Source organism: Lactuca virosa, chromosome 9, assembly GCF_052849685.1.
Source record: "Lactuca virosa cultivar CGN04683 chromosome 9, Lactuca_virosa_CGN04683_v6, whole genome shotgun sequence".
In the NCBI taxonomy this organism is placed as follows: Eukaryota; Viridiplantae; Streptophyta; class Magnoliopsida; order Asterales; family Asteraceae; genus Lactuca; species Lactuca virosa.
Genome location: NC_136434.1, coordinates 194889181 through 194909602, shown reverse-complemented (window position 1 = coordinate 194909602; position 20422 = coordinate 194889181). Strand labels below are relative to the sequence as shown.

Below are 20422 nucleotides of genomic sequence, written 5' to 3'. Positions count from 1 at the left end.
GATGCATTTAATGATTTAACGTCGTATATATAGTTTGTAAAATATAATAATTTTATATATTTGTTCTTTTTAACTTATTTTTGAAAAAAAATAAGTTTGAAAAAAAATATTTAAATAACAAAAAGTAAATATAACTAATTAATTGGTAAGAAAAATATAAATATTAAATAATAAAATTATTAAAAAATAATAATAATTTAGTAATTAAATAATAAAGTTTATGAAATAATTAGGTTGTAAGATAATTATTATTGAGTATAATGTTTAGACTAAATCATATGATAATAATGATAATAAAAAAAGTAGCATGGAATTGAGTGTAATATAATAAAGTGGTGTGTACATAGTAGAACCTACGGATGAGATTTAAAATTGAAAACTGGAACGGAACCAGAATGGGACTGAAACCAGAACTGTTAGAACAGAAATATATAGAACCAATTTCGGTTTCGGGTTTAGAGAATGACTTTATCTGGGTTCCAGGTAATCCGGGTTTCGGTCAATCGGGTATGGATAAACTGGGTTTAAGAACCGGAACTGGTGTTAGGAACCGGAACCACTTTTAGGGGTCGTAACCGGTTTCTTTGAAAAAAATTTAACATGCATATCTCATTCGTTCCAAGTCGAATTGATATTACGTTTTTTCCAAAGTATAGTTTAGAGTTTGTACATGATTTTAGAATATAAATTTGTCATTTTTATTTTTATATTCATTGACTTACAGTCTCCCAAAATCAACATATTAAAACTGGAAGTTTTTAGTTTTTTAGCTTTTTTTGTATTCTATGAAAATTTTAAAACATACATATCTAATTCGTTTGAAGTCGGATTGACATGAGCTTAGACTATAATTTTGTCATTTTTGGTTTGATATTCAAGGAATTACAGTCCACCAAAGTCAGGATATCAAAGTTGAAAATTATTAATTTTTCAGTTATTTGTTTTTGTACTTTGTATTCTGTGAAAATGTTAAAACATACATATCTCATTCGTTTAAAGTCGGATTGACATACGGTTTTTTCCAGAGTGTAGTTTAGAATTTGTACATGATTTTGGCCTATAATTTTTTCAATTTTAGGTTTATATTTAATGACTTACAGTCCCCCAAAGTCGAGATGTTAAAGCTATAAGTTTCTAGTTTTTCAGTTTTTTTGTATTTTGTGAAAATTTTAAAACATGCATATCTAATTCGTTTGCAGTAGGATTGACATGCAGTTTTTTCCAACTTGTTTAGAGTTTGTAGATGAGTTTAGACTAGTATTCAATGAATTATAGTCCCCCGAAGTCGGGATATTAAAGTTGAAAATTTTTAACTTTTTAGTTATTTGGTTTTATATTTTGTATTCTGTGAAATTAGTAAAACAGACCATCTCATTCGTTTAAAATCGGATTGACATACAATTTTTTTCAGAGTGTAGTTTAGAGTCTGTACATAATTTTAGACTATAATTTTATCAATTTTGGGTTCGTATTCAACAACTTACAATCCCCAGAAGTTGAGATATCAATATGAAAATTTTCAAAGTTCAACCCACTAAGTAGTAAGTAATTACCAAAAAACTCCGGTTTTTCCGGTTCTAAACTCACTTTACCCGGTTCCACCCCTACCCACTTTGATGTTTCTGAGTTTTCCGGTTCTAGACCCACTTTACTCGATATCATACTTGCAACCAGTTCCTATATACCGGTCTGGTTTCCAGTCCTACAAAATCCTGTTAACCGGTTCTAGGTTTTCTGGGTTCGTGTTCATCCGGACCGGGTTTGAAGTCACTTTCATCCCTAATAGGACCCCACTAAATTCGCCTAATCTTTTCGAAATCAAACTCACTAGTTTTGGCATGGCTCATGTAAAGCCCAATTGAGCCCAAATAAATCCCGAATATTTTATATGGAAAAAAGCTTGTGAAGGTATGCATATTATATTTGGCCTACATAGTTACTTTTCAAAGCTCGGGAAAAGCATCGGTCAAGGTCTTTATGTTCACCACTAGTATCATTACCTTCTAAAAATAAGAACAAAGAGCAACAAAAGATAAATGTTGAGGTTAAAGCAATGATCAAAAGACGGATAATTTACTAACTTGTTATAGCGGAAACAAGACATTGGTAATACTCTTATTATAGATGTGTTCATGATCAATAAGATGATTCTTCATTCGCCTGTCCCACATTGAAAGCCCTATTGTCCAAAAATAATATTATCATAACTACAGATCCGTTATACAGAAAAAAAAAATTGCCTAATCAAAGTTTAGGTCGCCAATTTACAAAAGATTATGAAACTTGAGGATCATTCTTATAATTCACTCTATATTTTTCAAAAGAATTGTACTAACAAACATCCAACAATTGGTCAAAAAAATCATAAATGCACATTTACAAAGGGCCTTCATGCATCAAATCCATTCGAGTCCCTACCAAGATCTTGACAAGGTGAAAAGGATTGTCATGATAATTTATAGGGACAAACCATGTCAAACAATCCCCCCCCCTAGCCCCTAGCCCCTACCCCCCCCCCCTACTATTTCTTTCCCTGTCCACAAAAATCATATGCAGTACAATTCCCTCGTATCAATCAAACATTAAAAGCAATTGAAAATTTCCCAAAATAACTTTACCTACACTTGATGCAATTTAAATAAAAAAGAATCATAATGTACAAATAAAAATCTGATCTTGATGTTGTTTCAAGTAAATAGGGGGGCCCGGATGAGTCGTCTGATACTCCGATCTTGGGGATCAAATAACTTTACAATCCTGTTGCAAAATGAAGGAAAAAATTAGCACATGGTCACATGTAAGTCTTATATAAGGCTATACATCAATATGCCATTTCTTGATTGAAATAAAAGATTCTTTAATGTTGTACATTGTACAACATATTATAAGTTTTCAATTGAGTGTTTTTGTTTTGACCAATGGTTTGTTTGTGAGGATGCAAAGGGGGGTATTGGATGTACGTTTTCAATAGCTTGATTATTGCGACTTGAATAATAATAGATAATCATTTTTCTTACAACTTCTTGCATGTGTCTCAATTAGGGGTGACAATTTATGACACGACATTACAAAAATACACGACACGAAATGAAGTTGGGATGAAACTGAAATTTGAATTCGTGTTCGTGTTTGTGTTAACAATAAAAAAGCACGATGTCGTGTCGTTGCGTGTTCGTGTTCAAAATTCGACATGAAATTGACACAATTTAGCAGTTCTTTATCATGTTTTTTGTGTTTGTCGTGTTATATTTAACAAAATATTAATTAAATAAACTAGTTTTTATTATATTTGTCGTGTCGTGTCGTGTCGTGTTTGTCGTTTTTTAATTTGTTCGTTTTCGTGTTAATTAAAAAAGAACACGACATTGTGTCGTGTCGTGTTCGTGTTACATAAAATTTTGTCGTGTCGTGTCGTGTCAGACAGAAACACGAAACGATAGCACGATTTGCCACCCTTAGTCTCAATGCCTCTAAATCTTATTGAACTTAAATAATCAGAAAATCATAATCATAAATCATGTTTTATCTCATTACCATGACTTACGCAACAATCTTCTTGAGTTGTTTCTAATCAAGTAATGCGTTAAACACGCTCAAAATCATAATCATAATTACCATGACTTACATAACAATCTTCATGAAATAATTGAATTGCAAGCTTAAAATCAGGGTAATTAAGTAGTAGTTTAAGATATTTATCTTCTTAATCTTGTTACTTTTTCACTTTCAACTTTATCGCTAGTGTTTGCAATGTGTTTTTATCTAAAACACCTCATTTTTACAAAACCAACATTTATTACAACCGATTTAATGCATTTTTGGAAAATATTATACTGTTTTGACACCATATTGGCAGAAAGGATATGTTTGGATGTGTGTTTAAACTGATTATTGCGATCTTAAGTGTTTGGGGACATTGATAATGTTATAATTTTTTATATTTTAAGGCTTAATCTTATTTGCATAAACATGAAGGAGTTTTCCATAAGAAAACATATTTTTAGGTAAATGTAAACTTACCTAGCTACCCATAGCTTTAATCAACTAATTATATTATTCATATCACAATAATCACTTCGATAATGCATAAAAGGAATGAAGATGTCATCATGCATTCAAAACATAGTCAAATTTGATCATAATTTCCAACATAACTTTCTTTAATTTTTTTTTTAATATAACCAAATCATCCATAAAACCACAACCCAATTATTCCATTAATTGCTCAAATTTTCACAAAACGATCATAATTGCATAAATCTAATTCTTAATTCTAATTCTTACACAACATATCACAACAACAACAACAACAATACAAATCAACTTAACACCTTACATAAAGATCATGAAATGATGATACCCTTTAAATTTCACGATGTTCTGATTCTAGAAAAGTCCTTCAAGCAGGAAAATGCAAACTTTTACCCGTTGAAAATTTGGATCTTGATTTTTTCGATTTAGTGCATGTATCTCCCTCTTTATCATAAATAATTGTGTAATTTGAGCTACTTATGTCCCTAAAATAGCAGAATTTATCATCACTATAATTATACATCTCTTGTGTACTCCCCAAACCACTAACAACTAAATTCCCTTTCACAAACATCGAGCCGTGACCATTTTGTATGTTTTCAAGAACACTTGATGAAGATTTAGAACCAAAATTATCGATCTTTTTCTCATTGAAACCCAAAGTAACATTCGCCACCTCCTCATAGCTTTTGCCTCCTTTGTCCACTGTATCCGAGTATATATAAAAAGAAAAAGATTTTAAAGATTTTGTGTTATGAACAAAAGATGGAATCTTGAAATCGACACTGTCATTAAACTCGATTATTTGGTTCACAATTTGTAAATCCCCATTTTTCGACATCACCATGATGTTAGTGTAATTGAAATCTTGAGTTGACTCGGTTACTATTTTCCCAAATGACGATTCTACCCATCCGTTTGACTTTATTGACCTTTGGACACTAGTAAGGAATGTCCCATTAAGACCCGTGAAATTGGACACCAAAGATTCATGAAGTGGAGAGATTTTTTGATTCAAAAACATCCCTTTTGTCTTCTCACTCTTTGCATCCAACCATACATGTAAATTTGCATCAATATACCAAACATTCAAAGCATTTGTGACACCAAAACCGAAATCATGGAGTTTTCCATTTAAAAGTGCTCCAAGAAACGGAGTGATTTCAATATCATATGAAGGGAGATCGAATGATCCAATCGCAGTTATTGGTCTCCATAATAATGGATTAATACCTCCTGTGAAAACTACAGTGAAAGGCCAAACTGCGCCAACTATTTTTCCATCTAAACTTACAATAACCTCTCTAAAAGGTCCATCACCAGGATACCCAGATAAATTATTAGCTGAAATATAGTCGTTAGGGAGATTTGTAGGCCAAAACTCATCGTTTTCATGAAATGAGACATACACTTCAAGAACAGCTCGATATGCATTTTGGGGAATCGCAAACTGTTTTGACTTTACATCAGTTGAATTCTGGATTTCGAACCATAATCCATCGTTCCCTGGTAAGTTTCTTGAAATGGGTATAATCAAATCAGCCCATTCGTTATGGGCATGATTCGAATTAACAGGTTTCTTCTCGAAGGGATAATAATGAATACTAACATTCACATGGTATATACCGGTGTAAGTACTATCAACAATATTTCCCAAATAAACATCGAGTGTTTGTGTTTGATTGGACATAAGCAATGAATAATACCTAGTAATGTCCTTCTTCACAGTCCAAACAATCCCGGTGGCTCTAGGTTCAGCTGTGCAGCTTCTGAGCAGCTCAACGCCGCCGAGCCAAACCCCAAAAATCCGATCGAATTGACGACCTTTACATGTAGCTGTCCATTCGAGAACAATTTTTGCAAAATCGGTTGATGGGCAATTTGACGGCGGGGTATATTGGGCGGAGACTGGTGGACTGCCGTAGGTGTATCCGAAATCATGTTGTAGAAGAAGGGTTGAGCAGGGTTTTGTGTTTGGGAGTTGGATTGGTTTCGTTACTTCAAAGAAAGTGGTGGGTGGGATGTCGTTAGTGGCGGTGGGATCGGAGGTGAGCTGTTGCCGGAAGATTGTGGCTTTAGGAACGGGATTGGCGGCGGAGATTAGGGAGAACGAGAGGAGGAGGAGGAGGAGGAAAGGAAGGAAGCTGGAAGCCATGAGAATGGTGATGATTTTGGTTGAGAAAGTGTGATTCTTGTAAAGATCGGTAGGGGAGAAAAACAATGTTAGGGTTGGAGTGTAGCGTTGAGATCTGAGATTTTAGAGGGAAAAATCATAACAAAATCAATTCGTTAAAGATAAGGTTCCACAGATAATTTAGTATTTATTTTAAGATTAATAATAAAATTAGCATACTCGGTTTAATAGGTTTTTCGTCATTTAGCTTAATGTTTTGTAACCTACATTAACCTACAATCCTACATTAATGTCATGGCTTTAAATAATAAAACCCCATTAAACAATAAAAATTGTTAAGCAAAACCTTTAAACATTGAGCAAAGTAATTAAGTTAGAAATGCAAGACAGTTAACAGAACTCTTTAACTTTTTTTTTTTAAATCTGTTACTAAACTTACACCTAATCAATAAAACCCCATTAACAAAAAAGCTGTTAAACAAAACCATTATTAAGCTATATTACCATTTTTCTGTCCACATAACCATTACGCAAAACAAAATGTATCAAACCCATTTAACAGAAATTAATCTTCGAGACTTAACAAATCAAAACAAAATCAGTTTACAAAGCATAAATTAGTTGGAATAATGGGTGTAAGGTGGGCCCATTTTTTTGCTGGTTTGTAAGGTGGGCCCATTTTTTTTAATTATAAAACTTAATTAATCAATATAAGAAAATGGAAAAAAAAGAACTAAAAGGGCAAAACTGTCCTTTCAATTCATCCAGGGACCAAAACCACGGGAAATTCCTGATTTTGGATCTTCCATGCAAATCGAAAACTTTTTGGACTCTATCCACAGTTTTTGCATAACCACAGGGACCAATTTTGCAGTTTTGTCATTTAGAAATAAAGGGAATAAGCTTACTATCTTTCCGACGACGGTCGTGTGCGGCAACAACTGGTGTCGCTCAACAGGCGGTGAGCGACAGTCGATGGTGTTAATTTTTTGGATGAGTATCGGCGTTGTGCAGTGCAGCTGCACTAAGTTCTGACGGTGGGGGTTGTGGAGTGCTAACTTCCGGCGATTTCTATCTAGTTTTTGTTAGTTGGTAACTTGGTATAATGGATTCATGGTTGCTACGTCAACATTCACGAGAGAAGAGCAGAGAAGAGCAGAAGAGAGAGAAGAGTGATGTTAAGGCTCGTTTGATAGTTGCTAACTGGATTAGAGCTGACCGAGTAGAAGCTGACTAGGTTAGAAGTTCTAACCGAGTTAACTTTTGATTGAAACTTGCTGTTTGATTTTGCATCTGACTTACTGTATAAAATGACTATATTACCCTCAAAGTAGATAATTTAATAACACATCATTAGTTGCAAGAATAAATTCCAAAGAATATGGTTCTAAAAGTAGATAATTAAATAACCAAAAACAAATTACTTTTATTTTCTTGTCAAACAAAACATGAGGTGTATGATTGACAATTGGATGCTAGATTCATAAGATATTAACATCTCTCAAAGGCCAAATTTAATCCTAACTAGATGAGGAGCCCCGCGTTGCGGGGATGGATCTAAACGGATATGATCATTTTTGGCATCTGGTGCTTCTTATGGATGGTTTTGGAGGATATTAATCTATCTCTAAGAAGTACAAATTCAGAATTTAATCCAACAACTATCTCTTGTGTTGTGTACTGATGTCTTCAACAGGTAAAATGTTTTGCCAAATAAAGTGAGTACCTCACATGAACCCAATTTAACCGCATAAAGATTTACCCGGCTACCTTTCTTTTCCATAAAGACACAATAAAGAAAAAAAATTAAAAAAAAAACACAATTTATAGACCGGCCTCTTTTAAGTTCTTTTCCAACCATCAAGTTGACAACTTCAAACAACCTCTTAAATTTGGATAAAACCTTTAAACCATCAAACCAATTCCTTCTTACCATTCACACCCTTTAACCTTGCTTTTAGTTCCCTCTAAAATTTAACCACAAAAAGAAACAAAGATAAAATTAACTTTCATAGATTAAATTATAAATAAAATTATCGTTCCAAAAGTTTAGGAATATGATACTTTAAAAAATATATAAAAGGGTAAAAATGGAAATGAAAATACCAAGAACCGAAAAGAAAATTATGAACCCAGCTGAGATTTGCACAACTCTTCAATTGCTTAAAAGGGTGACATCTAGCAGACCCGCGTTCACACTGCAAGGCGCAACCCGTTAACTTTTTTTTTAGTGTTTTAGAAGGAAAATAAAAAAATAAATAAATAATTTCAGCTATATAATTTTAACAATAATAGAACAACAATTCAACATATTTCTCAAGTAATTCTTCAATAACAGAAGAAAGTAAACTGTAATTTTTTTTCTAAACAAAATGAAGAATGGGAGGATAAAGGGATTGATTGATGCATGTTTATCAATGGGATTTATAAAATGTAAGACCAAAATGTAAACATGCAGCTCTTTGGTACAATTCTAAGCCATCTCCATTATTTTAATTTGTGTATAGTTAAATTGTAAGACCAAAATTAAACAAAAAAAATAAAATATAAATATTGGGATTTATAAAATGTAAGCATACAACTCTTTGGTACAATCAATAACTGCTACAAGAATCACATTAATGGCATGTTTCCATGATTTTGATCAATTTGTTTGTTCTTTGTAAAATGGGACTGAAGTTGCAATGCCTGCAGAATTTATGCAAATATCGAAATTCTCATACACTTGAAGGTGTTTTTCAAATGTAGCAACTACTTCTCCTGTGAATTGAATGTAGTAATGATTAATGGAATTTATAGATTATTTGAGTAAGAAAAATGAAGAGTTTTTTACTTTTTACCTTTGTTACTGACATCACATCTTACAAACATAACAGATGGAAATTTTAATCCTAAACGGAATTTGAGATTTTGTTTTTGTCAAAGTGATGCAATTTCCTCTCCTCTTTCAGCAGAAAAATCAACAACTGCGACAAAAATACCGTTTTGGGCAAAAGCCAGCCCTACCTGTTTGTATATCAAATTCAATATTCATATAGGCTAATTAACAATTCAGGTGTATAATATGAGTTTTTTTTTCTTTTTGTAACATTTGGATCAATTTCCATTGAGGACCTGTGAATTAGTATATATCTTTGACTTCAAAAATCCAATTGTATCTGTCTGTTTGGAACAAAGTTGTACCTGGGATTCAAAAACAAAAAGCATTGTTTCATTCTTTGATTAGTTTGTTTGAGTAAATCTCATAAACCAATAGATGATCAGTTTCAGTTAGAGACTACTTAAAAAATATGAGAATTCAGTAAAAACTTTAAACAAACAGTTGGTGGGCAAATGTTTCAACATGTAATCAAAGTTAGCATACCATTCCAAATTGTTCCAATACCTGTATCGCCCTATCAACAAACTGCAATCCTAAGCTCGGTGATCTTCAAACGAAGTCATTTACAGTCTGAGATAGAAACAACCCAAAAAAAGTCAACATAAGAACAAATATGGTGTCATGAGCAAAAAAAGTAAAATTTAAAAGTCATAAAAAGGAAGATGATGCTCTTATATCAATCATGTCCTCGACTAAAGCTGGAGAGAAATAAAAACCAATAAAAAAACACAAATAGACCCATCAGAAGAGAAGTAAATTGTTATATATCTCGTCACCACCAGATCAAATACTGATAAAAGAAACTCATACCTTTTTCCGACAGCACACAGTAGATTTAGAGCTTCATTCATACACCTCCATCCGATTCATCTTCCCCAAAACATTTTTTTTTCCATGCGTTTAATGGATTTCATCACAAAAAACTTAACAATTTGTACTAATTTACATCCAAAACAAAAACAAAACGTATTGTAAAGAAATTAATGTTAAGGGTTTACCTGATAAAAACCAATTGAAGCAGCAGTCGAAAATTACAACAATCTGGAAATCAAAATAAATCCCAAATCTGAAAAAAGACCTTGAAATCCGAAAGTGAAGCAGGAGCACCGCCAAAAGATCGACAATTATACATTAGAAGCACCTCGAGTTGGAAAAACCAATCGATTTGAAAAACCAAAGTGTGAACTATAGGGAAGAAACTCGAATGAAGAAGTGATTTGAAGAAAATGATTGAAGTGGATTTTACCTGAATGAACGGTTCGTCTCCTTCTGCTCATACAAAGGAGCCAAGTATATTCTTAGCTCCCGATTTCAAGTTTTTTTAATGTTTTCGTGTCCCTACTGCACCGCCCCTACATAGTGCTTGGGCGATATTTGTCCGATAGTTCGGTTCAACGTGGTGCCAGTTCGATAACGTGGTGGAAGCTCGATATGTACTCTGTTTCGAACTGGGTTATGCAAGAAACCAACGGTTGATGTTAAGGAATCTTCTGGCCTTTGAGCGGTGGTAAAGTGAGGAAGAAACTGGAGGTGTCATCTACTCCAAAAGACCGAAAGACGGAGGCATATGAAAGAAAGAAAGGCGGTGGAAGCAAGTGTATCTGATTGGTCGAGGGAGGCGGTGAGTAAATGTGGATGAACGATGATGGGGCGGTTACCATGGTAACATTAAACCCAAAAAGAAAACAATAAAAATTAAAAAAAAATAATAATAACAGTAGGGAAAGTGTGATTGGATAAGAAAACGGCGAACGAACCCTAAACGAAACACGTGGGCGAAAGGCAAACAAAATCTATAAAAACTGTCAAACACCACCCTCCAAAATAGGGAAAACGGACAAAAACAGAAAAGGTAAACAGACAGTAAAAGAAATGAGCATTTGTGACAAAAAAGAATGAGGTTTACTGTTCCCCAACATGGTCCAAGTTTAATATGTATATATAATGAGTTGAAAAATGCAAAACTCTTATATAAATCTAGACAAAACCTTTATTCACACATTTGATCTACATTTTTAAACAAAATCGAAATCCAGTAAGAAAACATACCCAAATATATATCCCAGTTCTTTTATATATAATTGTTCATTAAAATAGTTCAATACATATCTATTGAAGGCAAACGGGCAACAAGCTGCGCCGCTAGCCCTTTCTGGATGGCAAAACCAATTCTTTTGAAAACAACATTTGTGGATCTAGGAGATATGACATTAGAATGCATGACCCGTTGGACTCTATTGAGGAGCTCCACCGCCTCTGGTGCGAGAAAACCAAATGTATCGAATGCAAAAGGTACAAACACATGTTGATTTTCTATACATGCATTCTCGTGCTTTACCACTTTGCACGCAGCGGCTTTCAAAGCGGCATGCCCTGCTGTGAAACCCCCGCTCCCCAAACCAACGAGAGGAGAGACCCCAGTAAGATCCACGCACGCATGCTTCCCTCCTCTCCATCCAAAGACCAAAATGTCAGCCGGTCTAAGTGTGGACCTTCCATCTCGCGGGTCCGTCAAAAAGTTCATTGGCGCTTCTTTCTTCACAGAAATACCAGCACACCGACAAACATCAAAGAGAACATCCCGAACCACATCATGTCTGTACTCGAAACTAGGGAGCTCTCTACAATGAACCGCGTGTTCCCCAAAGGTATCTAAACATGCCTTGCGGCAAACTGGACATATCTCATCAATTGGGAATAGGGGAATCATGAGGCGGTAACGAAGGATAGTTCGGTACTCCATAGGAGACATATGCTGGCCAAGACCATCAATAGGGATAGTTAGCAGAAAGTCCTGAGCATGAGGTGCCCGCAGACACTCAAAGACTGCTTTCTGTCTGACAGTCATGTCGAAGTCGACTTCCATATCTTGGACGATTTTGCTAAAAAGGGCACACGCCAAAGCTTTTTGGGATTTAGGGGGGGCGGTGTCCTTATTAGTGAAACCGCTACAGTCAAATCCCGGAATCGTATCGCGAAGACGAATCATAGCACATAGGTAATCCGAGTCCATACCAAATACGCCACTGTTACGTAAGATGTGGTCTTGTAATACCCAAGATTGGGACCTCGAGGCTACAAATGCGTAGGAGGAAACCTCGTATGCCGAGTACAAACCCAAACCAGCGAAACGAATAGGTAAGGAAGCCAGGCGTCACTGAATGTCTCCAAAGAAGGGGCCTCCACACTACTACCATATGTAACGCCTGGGTTTCGGGGCTAAGCATTTTTAGGCGATGTAATAGTCTAGGTCAACTATTGTAACCCTTTTTGAAGTAATAAAGATGAATTCTTTGAGTATTATGTGAATTATGTGCATTTATGTGCTTATTACTTATTTATAAATGTATAATAAATAAAGAATAAAAATAAGCGTCAAAATTAAAGTGTGAGATAAACTCGATATCTTTACATAAAGTGGTAGAATATGTTAAACCGAGAGCGTCCATAAAAAGAATGCCCAAATCTGACTTCGTATGAGGAAGTTATGATTTTTCGAAGTTTCGGCTTAGCAGTGTACAGCCCGAAGTTCGAATATAAGATCGAGCGGTTTTTAGCCGACACAACGTAAACCATCACTGATCAGACGAAAACGGACGCCAGATGAAGAAGTTATGAGTAACGATGAAAAGACAGACGAAAACGCCTCATGATGAAAAGACAGACGAAAACGGACGCCGAATATTAGATCTCGTTAATAGTAGCGTAACGATGAAAAGACAGACGAAAACGGACGCCAGATGAAGAAGTTATGAGATTTTAACGAACCAATCCTGTCCCGGCCTGTTACTAATATAACTTTTAAAATAATGTCAAAATTAGCCGACGGAGTCTAAACGAAAGTTGTAGAGTACATTCCTGCCTACGTGTGGATATAAAGAACGTAAAAAACGGAGCTCGTACGCGAGAGTTACGAATTTTTAAAGATTGCACTTGAATTTACGAAACTGTGATGACGTGGCAACATCTGGACTATCCATCGCTGATCAGAGGCTCGCTTCGGAGTGCGACACGTCGCCTCGCAAACTACGCCCCGCGTCTGAGTTCGGTACGCCCAACGTACGCCTCGCACTCCTCGGCCCAGCAAGCTCCACGTCGCACCACCCGGAGACAGCCACCTCACACCTTATCCGTACTACGCCCAGCGTAGTTGAGTTGTACGCCCAGCGTACGGTTTGAAGTCTGGGCTATAAATAGAGGGCGGAGGCTGCCCACTTTTTCACACCAATTCTCTTTCTCTATCTTACTTCTTTCTCTCTCTAACTCACCCAAACACTCCTTAAAGCCGAGGTACCTTTCTAGCAATAGAAGAAAACCTCGGAGAGCCCGGAGTCTCCAAGAAAAAGAGTTTTTTGGTTTGAAACTCTGCCCGCGCAGAGCCCGGTTTTCAAGCAAACTTCCCAGTATCGTCAAAGACGATTATTTTTAGAAGCGAGGTGTTGTCCAAATCACTCTGTATCAGGTGAGTGTATAGTCACTTTCATATTACACATAGATATGAAGTATTTTATGTGCTATGTGTATAGGTATATGTTAGCTATTTACTTGAGATGTTGCTGAATGAAAGATCTATGCTTCTTTATTTCAGATCTGAAACTTTTACCTTCAGATCTACACTTTATCTTTCAGATCTAAGACTTTTCTTTCAGATCCGAGACTTTTTCTTTCAGATCTACACTTTCTCACCTCAGATCTAAGCTTTTTATTTAGATCTAAACTGTGTACTTTGAGATCTACGAAAGATCTGAACTTCTTTCCTTCGGATCTGAACTTTTTCTTTAGATCTAGACCGTATATATATTTTATGCTTTGAAAGTCATGCTGGGTGAAAGATGTAAACATTATTTTTTAGATCTAGACTGTATAAATATTTTATGCTTTGAAAGTATGTTGGATGAAAGATGTAAGCTTTGTTTTACAGATCTGGACCATGTATGTATTTTGTATCTACAAATATGTTGGGTAGAACAATGGGTAGATGAAATAGATGATGTGCGTTAAAATGATGAGAAGCCTCGATGTTTACGATGTTTAAGATGATCCAGTCGTCTAGCGGAGTATAGATGACGACCACAGACTTTTCTAGGCAGTCCAGTGGAACGCTAGCAGGCTCGCACCCTGTAGGTGTTTTTGAAGATGTACTCCATCCCCCCATGGTTGCCTTACGGACACATATGGCAGAGGAATCCCCTTAGCAGTAGTGTCCATCCCGATGAAATTACTTAGGATAAGTCCCTTATAATAGATGCTTTAGGGACGTAAAGTGAGGATAACGGGAATGGGTAATCGGGTTCGTAATTTGATGAAAATAAATAATGAACTTATTATTGTGGGTTGAAAACCCTATATGCTCACCAGGCTCCCCAGCCTAACCCACTCAGTTTCTTGTATTACAGGTAGTGGCAAAAGCATAGTTGGATGACTTGACGAGAGATTACGGGTTTGAGGCCAGATAGTATTTTGTGGCCTAAGATGTTTATTTCTTTTTGGTTTATGCTTATGGTCTGTATCGATGATTGACATCCCGAGTTTTTGTAATGTAATGAAAATACATTTCTTTAAGAAATGCTTTGACAAAATTTATATCATATTTTGTTTTGGGAACAAATTCCGCAATACTTTTCTTAAGAAGTTACTCTGATTTTTATTAAAAAGCATAAACGAAATCGGTCTTTTCTGGCCGTAAAAATGGGGATGTCACAGTTGGTATCAGAGCATTAGTTTAAAGCGAACTAGGAATTTGTAGGATTTCTAGACTTAAACTTAGAATGCTAAGCGATGATCGTGAAATGAGTGTCTTCCATATTTTAGACACGAGCACTAGTTTATTTTAGGAAAGATGCCTAAAATGCTTTTATGTGCTAAATGCTTTATGCTTTCCTTATGTGCTATTATTTGTTCGGATCTATGGTCTGTTGCCGACCGGATCTGGAAACCTTATGTGTTTAGGATTCTAAGCGTACGAGTACGATATTAGAATTGGCATGTAACGTTTCGGAGAGATAAGGATGATTTAAACGTCTATCCTGAATAAAGATCTAAATCCACCTAATTTGGTGTATAGATCGAAATGGCAAAGACTCGAAGTGGAGCTGGAAACGCAAATGAAAACAGGAATCAGCGGCCTCGTCCCGAAGTGATTGAGCAGGTGCCGATAGTCGAAGTTGCACCTGAGCCAGTCACAATGGCTGGAGTTTAGGCCATGATTCGGGCTATGATTGCGGAACAGAGGGAAGAAATGAGACAACTGTTGCTGGATAACAGAAGTGAACCTTCAATGCCTGTTGAAAAACCAGAGCAAAGTAACAGAGAGTCTGAAGAAGGGAATAACAGTCGCACTGTCAATTAGGTGGAACCCCCGGTGATTAGGAGGAACAACCATGATGAAGGAGACAAGAGGAACGAATGCAAGTATAAGGACTTCACAAACTGTAAGCCATCAACTTTCACGGGGAAGGAGGATCCAATTGGAGTCATGGACTAGATATCGGAGATGGAATTGGCTTTCATAACATGTGGTTGCAAAGGCAAGCTACATACCACATTTGCAGTGCGTCAGTTTAGAGGTGGCGCTGTTCGCTGGTGGAACACCCTAGGGAAGACCCTAAACCCCAATGAGCCACTGCAGCTGACTTGGGCAGAATTTTTGGTACACTTCAAGCGCAAGTACTGCTCAGCCCAAAATCTGCTCGAGTTAGAGAACCAATTCCTGACATTGAAAAAGGGAAACATGTCCATTGATGAATACACCAATTCCTTCACTGACAAAATGGAGTTTGCTTTGCGCATCGTTCTAGACGAGCTGACGAAAGTTGATAAGTATGCAAAGGGACTTCCATGGGAGTACGTTGTGCCAGTCCGCCAGGCACCTACTCTAGAGGCAGCTATCTGGGCTGCCAAGTCTGTTGAGGAAATGATCAAGGGGAGAGCCGCCAGCAAGGTTGAGGTTGGCGAAAAGAGGAAGTTTGAGGGGTCGTCAAAATCTAACAAAAGGAACAAGTCTGGTTCAAAGAAATCTAGAGGAGGAGGAAACGAAGCAAAGTGGTGCGAAAAGTGTAAAAAGAAACACTCAGGGAAATGTAGCGAGGAGGTGACTTGCTACAAATGTGGAAGGACAGGGCATTACGCCAACGAGTGCACATCCAACAAGAAGGTGTGCTATGGATGTAATGAGGAATGACACATCGCTAAGGATTGCCCGAAGAAGAAGGAGGCGGCAAGGCCCAATCTCCCACCAAAGCCAAAAGCCAGAGCTTTCTAGATGACCCTCGAAGCCGCGAAGGAAGCAGCGGACGTCGATTCAGGTACCTTTCTTGTAAATGGATTGCCTGCCAATATATTGTTTGATTCTGGAGCGAATTACTCCTTTATATCACATAAATTTGGTGAAAGACTAGCATTGCCTATAGAAAAACTTGATGATGCCCTAGTTGTAGAAGTTGCTAGTGGCAAATTCATACCTATTAGCAATTGCATTAGGAATATCGTCATCGACTTGAACGGAAACGGATTCCACGAGGAGCTGTTACCTATTGAGCTGAATGGTTTCGACATCGTACTGGGAATGGATTGGCTTAGAGCCAACGATGCTGAGATTCTGTGCAAGAAGAAGATGGTAAGAGTGAACCCGCTTGGGAAAGAGTCATTTGTAGTCTACGGAGACAAACGTAGAGTGAATTTTGGAATCATTTCCCTAATGAAAGCCAGAAAATGTTTATCCAAAGGATGTACTTGGCATTTGTGATCGATGCAAAAAAAGAGAAGAAGGAGATGCAAAATATACCAGTGGTGTGTGACTATCCGGAAGTCTTTCCCGAAGATCTTCCTGGATTGCCCCCTGATAGACAAGTGGAGTTTCGAATAGACTTGTTACCAGGAACGACACCAATAACAAAAGCACCATACCGATTAGCACCGAAGGAGATAAAGGAGGTTATAACGCAACTTCAGGAGTTGTTGGACAACGGTTTCATTAGACCTAGTTCATCACCCCTGGGGAGCTCCGGTGTTATTCGTGAAGAAGAAAGATGGAAGCATGAGAATGTGCATAGATTACAGAGAGCTGAACAAGGCAACGGTAAAGAACAAGTACCCATTGCCGAGGATTGATGACCTGTTCGATCAGCTGCAAGGTTCGAGCTATTTCTCGAAGATCGATCTTAGGTCAGGATATCATCAGCTAAAGGTGCGAGAACAAGATATTGAGAAAACCGCGTTCAGAACAAGATACAGACACTATGAGTTCTTGGTTATGTCATTTGGACTAACCAATGCTCCAGCAGCATTCATGGATTTGATGAACAGGGTTTGTAAACCATTCCTCGATAAAATCCGTGATAGTGTTCATAGATGACATTCTGGTTTACTCAAAAAGCGAGCAGGAGCATGGCAAGTATCTACGAGAGGTGCTAGAAGTTTTAAAGAAGGAGAAGTTGTACGCAAAGTTCTCCAAATGTGATTTTTGGATCCGAGAAGTCCAATTCTTGGGTCATGTGGTTAAGCAAGAAGGGATCATGGTTGACCCAACGAAGATTGAAGCTGTGATGAAGTGGGAGCGCCCAAAGAGTCCTACGGAGATCTGAAGCTTTCTGGGATTAGCCAGATATTACCGAAGATTTATCCAAGGCTTTTCTTCGATAGCTGCTCCATTGACAACGTTGACCCACAAAGGAGCTACATATTCATGGAGTGAGAAACACGATGAGGCATTCGACAAGCTAAAGAAGAAGTTATGTGAAGCACCGATTCTTTCTCTACCCGATGGAGTCGAAGACTTCGCAGTCTACAGTGATGCATCTGGAGTCGGGTTGGGTTGTGTTCTGAACCAAAGAGAAAAGGTGATAGCATATGCCTCTCGACAATTGAAAAAGCACGAAAAGAACTACCCCACTCATGATCTGGAGTTGGCAGCGGTAGTATTCGCCTTAAAGATATGGAGGCATTACCTCTATAGCACGAAGTGCAAGCTTTTCACTGATCATAAGAGTCTCCAGTATCTCTTTAATCATAAAGAATTGAACATGAGGCAATGACGCTGGCTAGAATTACTCAAGGACTACGACTGTGAGATACTTTACCACCCCGGTAAAGCAAATGTTGTTGCTGATGCTCTCAGTCGGAAAGTCAATCTTGAAAGGAAAAGGCCAAGAGCGTTGAGAATTGAAGTTGTCTCGAAAATTATGGAAAGTATCAAGAAAGCTCAAGAAGAAGCTTCAGAAAAGAATGACCGAAAAGAAGAACGTTTGGGAAAGACGTTGGTATTCGGTACAAACTGTCAAGGACTGAAGGTATTCCAAGATTAGATTTGGGTACCTAAGACGGGAGGAATAAGAGATCTTCTTATGGAAGATGCTCACAAGACCATGTACTCAATTCATCCCGGTAGCACTAAAATGTATAGGGACCTAAAACCCTACTACTAGTGGCCGACGATGAAGCTCGATGTTGCGAAGTATGTGGCCGAGTGTGTAACATGTGCGAGAGTTAAGGCACAACATCAGAAACCATACAGGAGTTTAGAACCTTTACCTGTACCCATGGGTAAATGGGAAGACATCTGATGGGTTTTGAGCATTCTAACACTTCCTAAGTGTACATGCAACCCTAATAACCTTGGATCTATGTTTGTCTAATTATCATGCAAAGTTGAATTCCAAGGTTATATTCCTATCTAGCATACATGGGGAACAAATTTTAACTTGCATGAAAGATAGAATAACTTACCTTGTTGTTGCTTATGATCCTTGAAACCTTGTGAGCCTAGCACCCCAAGTGTGATGCCTCAAATGCTTCACACAACACCAAATGCTTTTGGAATGACTTTAGAGAGAATACACACTTCTAAAATCGGCCTAGCCCTCTTGTTTCTTATGTGTAGCCGATTTTAGTGGAGAATGGGTTTCTTATATAGTGTTGACACATCTAGGGTTACACCATGTAAACCCTAATGTGTCATGACTCTTCATTTCCATGACCCATGGGTTTGTAACTCCCATGGAGCATCCATGGAGCATCCTATGGGTGGAACCCAACTTGATAATCCATGGAGCCTCTTAGCCCACTATATAAGATATGGAAGATTTACATAATCTACCCATATATTTAATTAGTTATCTTTTGATCACTTAATTAATTCTAAATTAATTCTTGATCAAACTAATTAAATAATATTATTAATATATTAGAACTTATAATATATTAATAAACCATAAGTGTTATTTCTCTCATTTTAGTTTATCCAATTGCATGGTGCCATGCAACCCAAATGGACCATGCCGGGTCGGGTCAAGTACATACCAGAAATAGTTATGGACTTAGACACCTTATCCAACAGTCTCCCACTTGGATAAGTCTAATAACTATAACTGCAATACTTCAGGAACCGATCGGCAATCGTAGCTCTTTCAAGGTCTCTCGGAACTGAGAAGATGATGATACGCCATTTAAGATAAGTGATCATATAATCCTCTGTTCTAGATATCAGCCGAACAAATACATGGAACAATGTCTTACTTATTGTCCAGCAGTTTGTTTCCCGATTTCCGATTTGTTTGACAAAGAACTTAATTGAACACATCAACTTAGTTCTGACCGGGCTCGGTACATAGGTCAAAACAAAATCATCGAGGGGCCCAGATATCAGCTTCTAATCCAAGAAGGAACAGATAAACTTCGACTCATATGTTTGTTCTACCACTCATTGAATTATACACAAAAGCACGTTTTATAACATCGAGTTACCAATGCGTTAACGTACAATCAATGCATAACCAACTCATAAGTAACAAATCATATCTCTAGGTTTGAAGACTTATATGATATTACCGTCTCACGATCACTCGAGATAAATTCCATGAAGTGATTCCAGTGAGCGTGGGTTGAGTCCAATGCTCAGAACTTATGAGCACTCATGAGTGTTGTAGCCATGTCCAACAACTTAGACCTCTGCAACCAATCATGACAGTCTTGATTCATACCTACTTCCGACATATGACCGACTGTGGAGGTTCGAATAATATGATATACCAAACATAATTATTCTGGAAGTCAAAACATGCAAAAGAAATATAGTAAACGATCGACAAGAGATAGCAACCCTTTACTCATAAATAAAACACCTTTTATTCATCATCTAATGTCAATTACACTTTACAAATTTCAAGGTTATCTAACTACTAAATCTAATATCATCCTTCAGCCCTATGCTCCGAGCATGCTGGAAATGCTTAACCCGAGTCAGTCCCTTCGTGAGGGGATCTGCTGGATTCTCATCCGATGATACCCTCTTTGCCACGAGGAGTCCTTCTTCTATTCGATGTCTGATGAAATGGTATTTTCTGTCGATGTGTCTGGATCTCCCGTGATCCCTTGGTTCC

The 20422-nt window shown here is 37.2% G+C and overlaps 1 pseudogene; it reads right to left on the bottom strand.

Moving 5' to 3' along the window:
• Window positions 1-4193: 4193 nt before the first annotated feature.
• Window positions 4194-20422, bottom strand: part of LOC145137792 (uncharacterized) — a 161699-nt pseudogene continuing 145470 nt past the window's right edge.